The sequence below is a fragment of the Crinia signifera genome, chromosome 5 (assembly GCF_055691185.1).
Source record: "Crinia signifera chromosome 5, ASM5569118v1, whole genome shotgun sequence".
NCBI classification, from domain to species: Eukaryota; Metazoa; Chordata; class Amphibia; order Anura; family Myobatrachidae; genus Crinia; species Crinia signifera.
The window spans coordinates 309499179-309507743 of NC_139221.1; the positions used below are offsets into that span (position 1 = coordinate 309499179).

The 8565-nt window shown below is 43.0% G+C and overlaps 1 pseudogene; it reads right to left on the reverse strand.

Moving 5' to 3' along the window:
• Positions 1–7612: 7612 nt before the first annotated feature.
• LOC146006003 (5S ribosomal RNA) lies at positions 7613–7732 on the reverse strand (annotated as a pseudogene).
• Positions 7733–8565: the final 833 nt, after the last annotated feature.

The window sequence follows — 8565 nt, forward strand, 5'->3', positions numbered from 1 at the left end:
CATGTAGCGCTGTCTGTGAATGCCTGGATGACATGTCATGTCCGGATCCACCCTCAACCCATTGCTCCCTGCGCCTGTCAGCTGTCAATCAAATGACGAACAGGCAGCAGCGCCCCCTCCCCTCCCTTCCCTCTTCTCAGTGTGCTGTGCCAGTGCCACTGCCAGTCCTTAACACTCCGCCCCCTCTAACTTCTCCCCTCTTCTTCCATCTGCTCCTTTCCCCCTCAGTCACGAGATGGGTGTAATGGCGTCCTCAGCGTCCTGTCTACGCAGATAGAAGAGGAGGGACTGCACAAGAGTTAAACAGCAAAATAACAGTTTTTATACATGTTTATAACAAATGTTTTAATAATTGTAGATTTTTTTTATATTAATTTAGACACTTTTTAAATAATGGGTTGGGTTATGTGCCTAAAGGTGGCCATTTGCACTCCCTCGGGCATCGCATCGCACAGTACAAAAAGTAAGTGCTGCACATACTTTTTGTACTGCTTCACACATTGCATGCTTGCCGTGCGATGCGATCTAGCCCACAACGTATGGGATTCTCGCAGCGTGTATGGGCACCTTTAGTGCCTGCAACATTTTGCGGACACAGCACTGAGATGGTATATGCATACATGTACATGCACCCGAGATCCTCCATAGGATTGCATGTTGCATACGCTTCCACAATCGGGCTGCAGCTTGTTGCAATGGCAATGTGAAAGGGCGCATAATTTATGATTTGCAGGAGGGCGCCGGACACCCTAGCACCGGCCCTGAGTATACTTATGCTGTAGAAGTATGGATTAGGCCAATATGGATCAATCATTGTCCAGAGCATACCTTGCCAGCTTATGGCGATCCAGCCAGGTGGCCGCTTCTTTGGGAATTTGAAATAATTGGTCACACCATCTACCTGCTAGGGGTGGAACCCTCCCCAGTAAAATCCACAACCTCTGTTCATGTCCATGACTACACTGGCTTCTCTGTGACTTCCTATTGGTTGTCCTACCTTTCATGCACCTGCAGGAATGGATGTACCATTAGGAAGCAACTCTCAGCCTTTCGAATAGCTCTAGCTGGCTTATATGGGCTGTAGCCAATGCACAAGCCAAGCATATTGTAGTACTGTACCATTAATGCTGCTACAGTACTTCACATTAGCCAGTCCTATTGCCTGTCAGCTACATTGTGTAGTAGTCGGCACCTAGTCAGTGATGGGGACAAGCGGATGCCTTTACCCAAGCAGAAGTCAACACTACTTCCAAAAATGTTTCTGTCACTATCTCAAAAAACAATATACTTTGCTGGTTTCATCTGTTCAGTAGAAGACATTCCAACCAAGCAAAATGCAGGGCTACACGGTATCTGTCTGATGTAATGATCATACTGTATGTGTCTCTTTTGTACAGAGAACTCCAGTGCCCGGATTGACTCCTTTCCGTTATACTAGGATGCATAAACTATACGGAATGCGCAACAGTGGTAAGTCTATGGCAGTAGTGAGATGTTATATGTCTACGTGTGTGAATTTTTGTCGCATCTTTTTGTTGTAACAAGCATAATTATGATGTGCAGGTACATCATCAAATACCCGTCACCCTCGGTTCCGATACTGTTCCGGATAGTCTGTATTGCCAGATTAGACCTAGAAATACAGTATGTGTTTAGCTAGGTTCCCTTTTACTATCTCTGTACCAGGTTGCAGTAAATGTGTATGCCAATGGCACAAGATAGGATTATTTCCGGTTACAACATAACTAAAAATTCAGTGTTTCTGTTTTAAGTAAAACAAAGACAAATTTTAAAAAATGAATCCGTAAAAAAACAATGAAATTATTAAATAAGGATTTTTTTTTAAATCCGGTCGGATCCCATTGCATACCTTAAGCTAAGGTATGCATTGGGACCCGATGGGCGCCGTGCTAGGAAACAAGTACCGAAATTCTTAAATGTTCAATATTTAATTATGATTTTTTAAATGACTGCCTAGAAACCCCCCCCCCCCCCTTCCCGTGAATCCATCGTCCCAGCTGTGATATTAAGCTGCCACCAGCAGACTAGTTTTATGGCTGCCGGCAGCTGCCTGCTGTCAGAAATGATGGATGCCTTTGGACTGATTGCAGGTAGGAGGAGCAAGAGTGCAACTCCATCTAATGATTTCTCGTTCACACCCAAGGTCTTCATCCATTCGCATGTCTGTGGGGGTTTGGGGGGGTGGGCGGACGGCTGTGTGGGTGGCAGGCGGCCCTTGGTGGACAGCAGTGTCCTGCAGTAGGGGATGCCAATGGGGGGAGATGCAGAGCGGCCATTGACCACTGAAGAGATGCAATGAGCAAGCATAGCTCTGCCCCTTTTCAGGCCACCTGACAGGTCCCTATTTGAAAATGACTAAAGTTGAGATGTGTGTGTGTACAATATATATATATATATATATATATATATATATATATATATAAAACGATAAGGTCTTTTCGCGAGCGTATGGCAAATCATCGCTTTTGAATTAGGACAGCTATCTCCTCTGGTATTTCTGAAAAACCGGTAGCCAAATACTACTTGGCAATGGGACATCAGATCGCAACTGTGAGATGTTTCCTTGTTGATCATGTACCCAACTCATCAAGAGGTGGAGACAGAAATCTGCTACTGCGTCGACTTGAGGCCTGTTGCATACACTGACTAAATACAGTTGCCCCTCGGGGACTTAATGAACATAATCCGCTTAATTGCTTTTGTCGACATAATCAGACCCAGTTGACCGGATTGTTGGCTGTCGGTAGTGGGTAACGATATACACTGGGTGACTGTTCACCAGTCTATGTGTTTGTGTATATTGAGATATAATGCTTTATGCATTGATGACTGGTGATTGACCATTGACTTATATATGTATAAATGTATTTTTCATGTACTGTATATTTGTTTTTTATTTGTTTTGATGTCTGTCTCTTATATGTCGAGTCATTTTTACTCTTTAAACATTGACCCTATGCTAGGCATTTGGTGGGCTTACCTGCACTCACATTCCTGAAGTCGCCATGGTCTACGCTGGTGACAGCTAATTATTATATATGTATGCTACCTTGTTATCATGTGTTTTATGACCATGTGCCCTATAAGTCATATATGTAGTAAACATTCACCACAATTTTGTTCTATACGACTTTGCCTATTTGTTTGTGCGTTCCACTGTAGTAATATGGAACACATGGGCACTTCCTGTATCAATATTAGTGGCTTTGCGCTGTTCCACAACATATAAGAGCCTGGATATGATGGTCAGGCGCATTAGAACACAAATCACGGAAGTTACTGGACGGTGGAACGCACCGCCATCACTTCCAGGTTGGTCACTTTCGGAATTCGGCAATGTCCGGGACCCGGCGGCTGTTACAGTGTTTTCACACACTATAGAGATGGCGATATAGGTATGTGTTAGATTGAGCCATTTAGGCTTCCTTAATTTATTTGATTAGTGTGTCACAGCTGTATTCTTTAGTCTGTGTCAGTGACCTTTAAAAGGGACGACCCAGGCTCAGCACACCACACTTCCCCCTGCACTGCTGCTGAGCTGTTTGGCTGTTCTGATGACGTCTTGATAAAGGACTGTTTGCAGTCTGAAACGTTGACTGATTTTGTCATACTGGTGATGTATCAATAAATTAGTGTGTTGGCTTTTGGAGTGTGCTCTCTTGGACGACCTAGCGCGGTCAGCTTCTGGAACTGTGTAGGGTACACATAGTGGTACTTTAAGTGGTGCACCCCACTGTTGTGATATATCTTGATTGGGAGTGCGGATTCCTCTGTGTGTGTATGTGTGTGTGTGTGTGCGTGTGTATATATATATATATATATATATGTAATCAAAAATAATGGGTTTTAGTTCATGAATGGATCAATGCATTTAAGCTTGCAGCCCATCACCGAGGGACCCCATTTCACTGCACTAACAACTGGTCTCTTAAGAACCTGGCAACTACAGACACATTATAACTAAGATGAACATGTGCTTGTTTCCTGGTTTAAAGCTCATTTGCCGAATACCTTTAAAGGTGAGACAAGGGCCATCACAACTCCTGAATTAGCACTAAGGGGGCTGCTGTGAAAGGTTTAAAAAAAAAAAAAGAGCTTACCTGCGGTGCATGAGAAAGCTATGATCACAGAATGGTTAATTAAAAATGAACCCGTTATGTGAGAAAATGTAGTTTCACTCCCTACAAGAGTTGAGGAAAAATGTCCAAAGCGCTGGGGAATGCAGTGATGTGGCGTGCAACCTGGCAGCTGCCACAATGGAGGAATGCCCACCTCCAAAATATAAAAGACAGTAAAAGGGAAAATGTGGGGCGCTCAGTGATTAGAACACACATTATACTAAATTAATTTAATGTTGAATTTAACTAAATCCCTGCATGAAAATGGGGCTCGCACTATGCAGCAGGGAGCTGCTGCTAGAGGCAGGAGAGATATTACCTTCTGTGCCGTATCTGGCACTAGCTGCCCGACCTGTCCTCTGTTCCCAGCGTGTGTAATCCAGCCGATGGTGAAAGCATCACTGCTGACAGCTTGCATATGTGATGAAGGCTCCAGCTATCGCAGTTGCTGGTGTGTGGATGAATGCATTGAACAGGTTCTGTTCAGTCACAAGCTTGAATCGGGGCTCATGGATAGCTCCCAGCATGCCCTATGACCAGCACCATCACTCTACACATGCACAGAGGGACTCCCAAGTCTCAGACTCGGAAGTCCAGGGACAGCGTTGCATCCCACCCCCCCCTTGTGATACTGAGATACAGATTGTGAAAAATATGTCCCCAAGTCTTAGTGCATTAGTCCCTAAGTACCAACCAATCAGCCAATCAGTATCTAGCTGTGATATTTTAAACCCACTCTGTGACATTAACAGTTAGAAGCTGACTAGTTGGTACTATGTATAAGATCTACTAAGCCTTGGAGAGAGATAAAGTGGAATAAGACAGAGAGTGGAAGTCTATCTTGAGGGGGTCACTGTAATAGCAGATCATATTAATAATTATTTTTGCTCAGTATTCACTGCTGAAAGAGAGGGGAAGGGGCCACAGTTAATTTGCAAGTATCATCAGAAAAATGAGGGAGAAACAAGTATATTTAAAGAGGAGAAAGTCCTAACAGAACTCTCAAAACTGAAAGTGGATAAATCAATGGGACCAGATGGGATACATCCAAGGATACTAAAGTAGCTTAAAGGGGAGCTGGTAAAACCATTAACAGAATTATTCAACCAGTCACTAGCTACTGGAGTAATCCCAGAGGACTGGAAAACAGCAGATGTAGCACAAAAGTGGAAGCAAGGAAGAGGTAAGCAACTATCGACCAGTGAGCCTTACATCAGTAGTAGGGAAATTGATGGAAACACTATTAAAACAAAGAGTTGGATAATATCTAAAAACCAGCAATTTACAGGATCCAAATCAGCATGGGTTTACTGGGGGAAGATCATGTCAACCAAATCTTATTGACTTTTTTGACTGGGTGACTAAAGTAATAGATCAAGGTGGTGCTGTAGATGTAGTTTATCTAGACTTTAGTAAGGCTTTTGACACTGTCCCACATCGCAGACTGTTAAATAAACTTGGAAGCTTGGGATTGGATTCTAAGATAGTTGAATGGATAAGAGCGTGGTTGCAGGACAGAAAACAGAGAGTTGTAGTAAATGGAGTACAGTCAAAGGAGGGAAAAGTTGCACGTGGAGTACAGGGATCTGTACTTGGACCAGTGCTTTTAATATCTTTATTGGTGATATTGCAAATGGAATTGAGAGTAAAATGTGCCTTTTTGCAGATGACACAAAGGTATGCAACAGGGTAGACACACCAGGAGGGGAAAACAAATGATTGATGATCAAGGTAGATTAGAAGAATGGTCAAGAGCATGGCAACTACAGTTTAATGTGAAAAATGCAAAATCATGCACTTGAGTCTCAAACATCCAAAGACTGAATATAGTATAAATGGCACTATAATGGAAACTACTGAGGAAGAGAGGGATCTACAGTAGGTGTCACTATTTCAGGGGACCTAAAGGCAGGTAAGTAGTGAAGAAGACAAGTAAGATGCTTGGTTGCATAGGGAAATGTATCAGCAGTAGAAAGAAATAAGTAATAATGCCACTGTATATGTCATTGGTACGACCTCATCTAGATACTGTGTCCAGTTCTGGAGGCCATAGCTTCAGAAGGATATAAATAGATAAGAGACTGTCCAAAGAAGGGCAACTAAAATGGTGCATGGCCTACATCACAAAACGTACCAGGAAAGACTAAAAGGTCTTAATATGTATACTTTAGAGCAGAGAAGGGAAAGGGGGGACATGATAGAAACTTACAAATATATCAAGGGCTTTAACAAGGTACAGGTGGGAGACATTCTTTACAGGAAGAGGAGCAGCCGAACACGAGGAAATGCACTGAAACTAGAGGGAGGAAGATTCAGGGGAAATTTGAGGAAAAATAACTTTACAGAATGGGTAGTGGATAAGTGGAATAGCCTCCCATCAGCGGTGGTAGAGGCAAATACAGTACAGCAATTTAAACATGCTTGAGATAAGAATATTGGTATCCTTACTAAAAAAATACAGATCAAATATGGTTTGAGGTAACATGTTTAAAAAAGGGGAAAGGTTGAGTCATAAGGGTGACAACAAGGAAGAACAAAAACGGGTTTTGGGGCATACTTAACAAATGATAATTTGGATAATATTAAAATTAACTGTTATTAAAAATCATAGCTAAAATGACAGTACGTGTTGAGAAGAAATAACAAACAAAAAATATATATTTTCGTCACAAATTGATATTCAAGCGCGAAATGACAAATAAAATCCCTGTGATCAAATGGTTTAAATTAATTTTTGAAACAAATTTCAATACATTTCTGAGTCACATGGGAGTCTTTGACGCATGACACTTGGGGGCAGATGTATCATAGCAACGCTTATCGCGCCGCTATGATACTTCCTGCTTCGCTTCAATAGCGAGGCGAAGCAGGAAGGGACATCGACAAGATGTATTAACATCTTGTCTGCCGAAGCGGGGGAGCGTTAACTCCCCCCTTCGGCGATGTCCCTTTCTGGAGATAGCGCATCAGTTAATACTGATGCGCTATCTCCTGTCCCCCGGCCGGCCGCACTGGGCATGCGCGGGATCTCGCTGTTCACGCGAGATCCCCAGCGCAGCCCAGACGTAACAGCAGGGACAGCGCTGTCCCTGCTGTTTAGATAGGGCTTCGCCAGCCTGATGCTGGCGAAGCCAAAGCAGGCTTCGTGCGGAACGGTCAGCGATGCTGACCGTTCATACATTCGGCCTGCTATCATTTTGATAGCAGCGCCGATATGGACAGGGGCGCATAGCGCCCCTGTCCATTATCGCATCCCGGCCGCATCATACATGGGGGAGAAGCGGTATCAGTGCACAAAACGTGCGCTGATACCCCTTCTCCCCCATAACGACACATCATACATCTGCCCCTATATTCCATATGTCAATTTTAATGCAATATAGTCCCAGTGGTAGAGTGGCTGAGTGCACGATTAGGAATAAAAAGAATAGAATGGCTCCTTCGACCGGTTTGTGGTGTTTCTGCTGTCTAGTGTGTTACAACTCCGGGTATTCCCTATTGGTCCCCCACACAAGTACTTGCCCGGCCATTCACTGCTTAGCTTCTGAGTTCGGAATGGGATTCAGGCGCACCAGTGATGTATGGCAGTAATTCCACCTTTTGATGAGAGGACACCTCTGTCTTCTGAAGAGAAGAATGTTTAAAAAGGGGGCAGACTAGATGGGCCAAGTGGTTCTTATCTGCTGTCACATTCTATGTTTCTATACTGTATGTTTCTATGAGATACACTACCAGCCAATCGGCTTCTAACTACAATATTACAGGCTGTGTTTGAAAGAGAACAGGGGCTGATTATTTGGTATTTTATCTGTCTATCTGTCTCTCCACTTGATAACTCTCCAGGATTTGTATATCTCCACCTTAACTTCTCTCTACTCTATCTCTCCATAAGCTTTGATACATCTCACCTAAAATGTGGTACATGATCCTGAAGCTCTCCGTCTGTGGCCTTTTCAGATTTGCTTGATGATAAGACTGAAGTGCTGATATCTGTGTATAGTGCTTGTGTCTAACTGCAAATCTATTCTGTTTTCTTTATAGAATCTTCAGAAGGGGGCAGGATAGATGATTCTTAAAGAAGAAAGAGAACCCCCGACTGTTTCCTTGGACAAAACTTATTCACTACACCGGAAGATGAAGTATAATATATTATATCCAGTATACAATTAATAGTTTGATTAAATTTATTTCAATTGAGTGTATTAGCTGACTAGGCATAAGTATAAATAAGAATCCTGCTTTTTTCCTGATTGGCTAAGTGTGACAATCTTTGTTACTGATTAGTTGTTCTGGCTTGCAGTATCAATCATTAATTTGAGCCAATTAGGGGCTCAAGGGGAGTGTTTTGTTTTTAGGGGTGTATAAGTGGGGGCTGATCTTGCAGACAGCCTCTTTGGTGATTTGGAGTGATTTGTAGCATCTACTG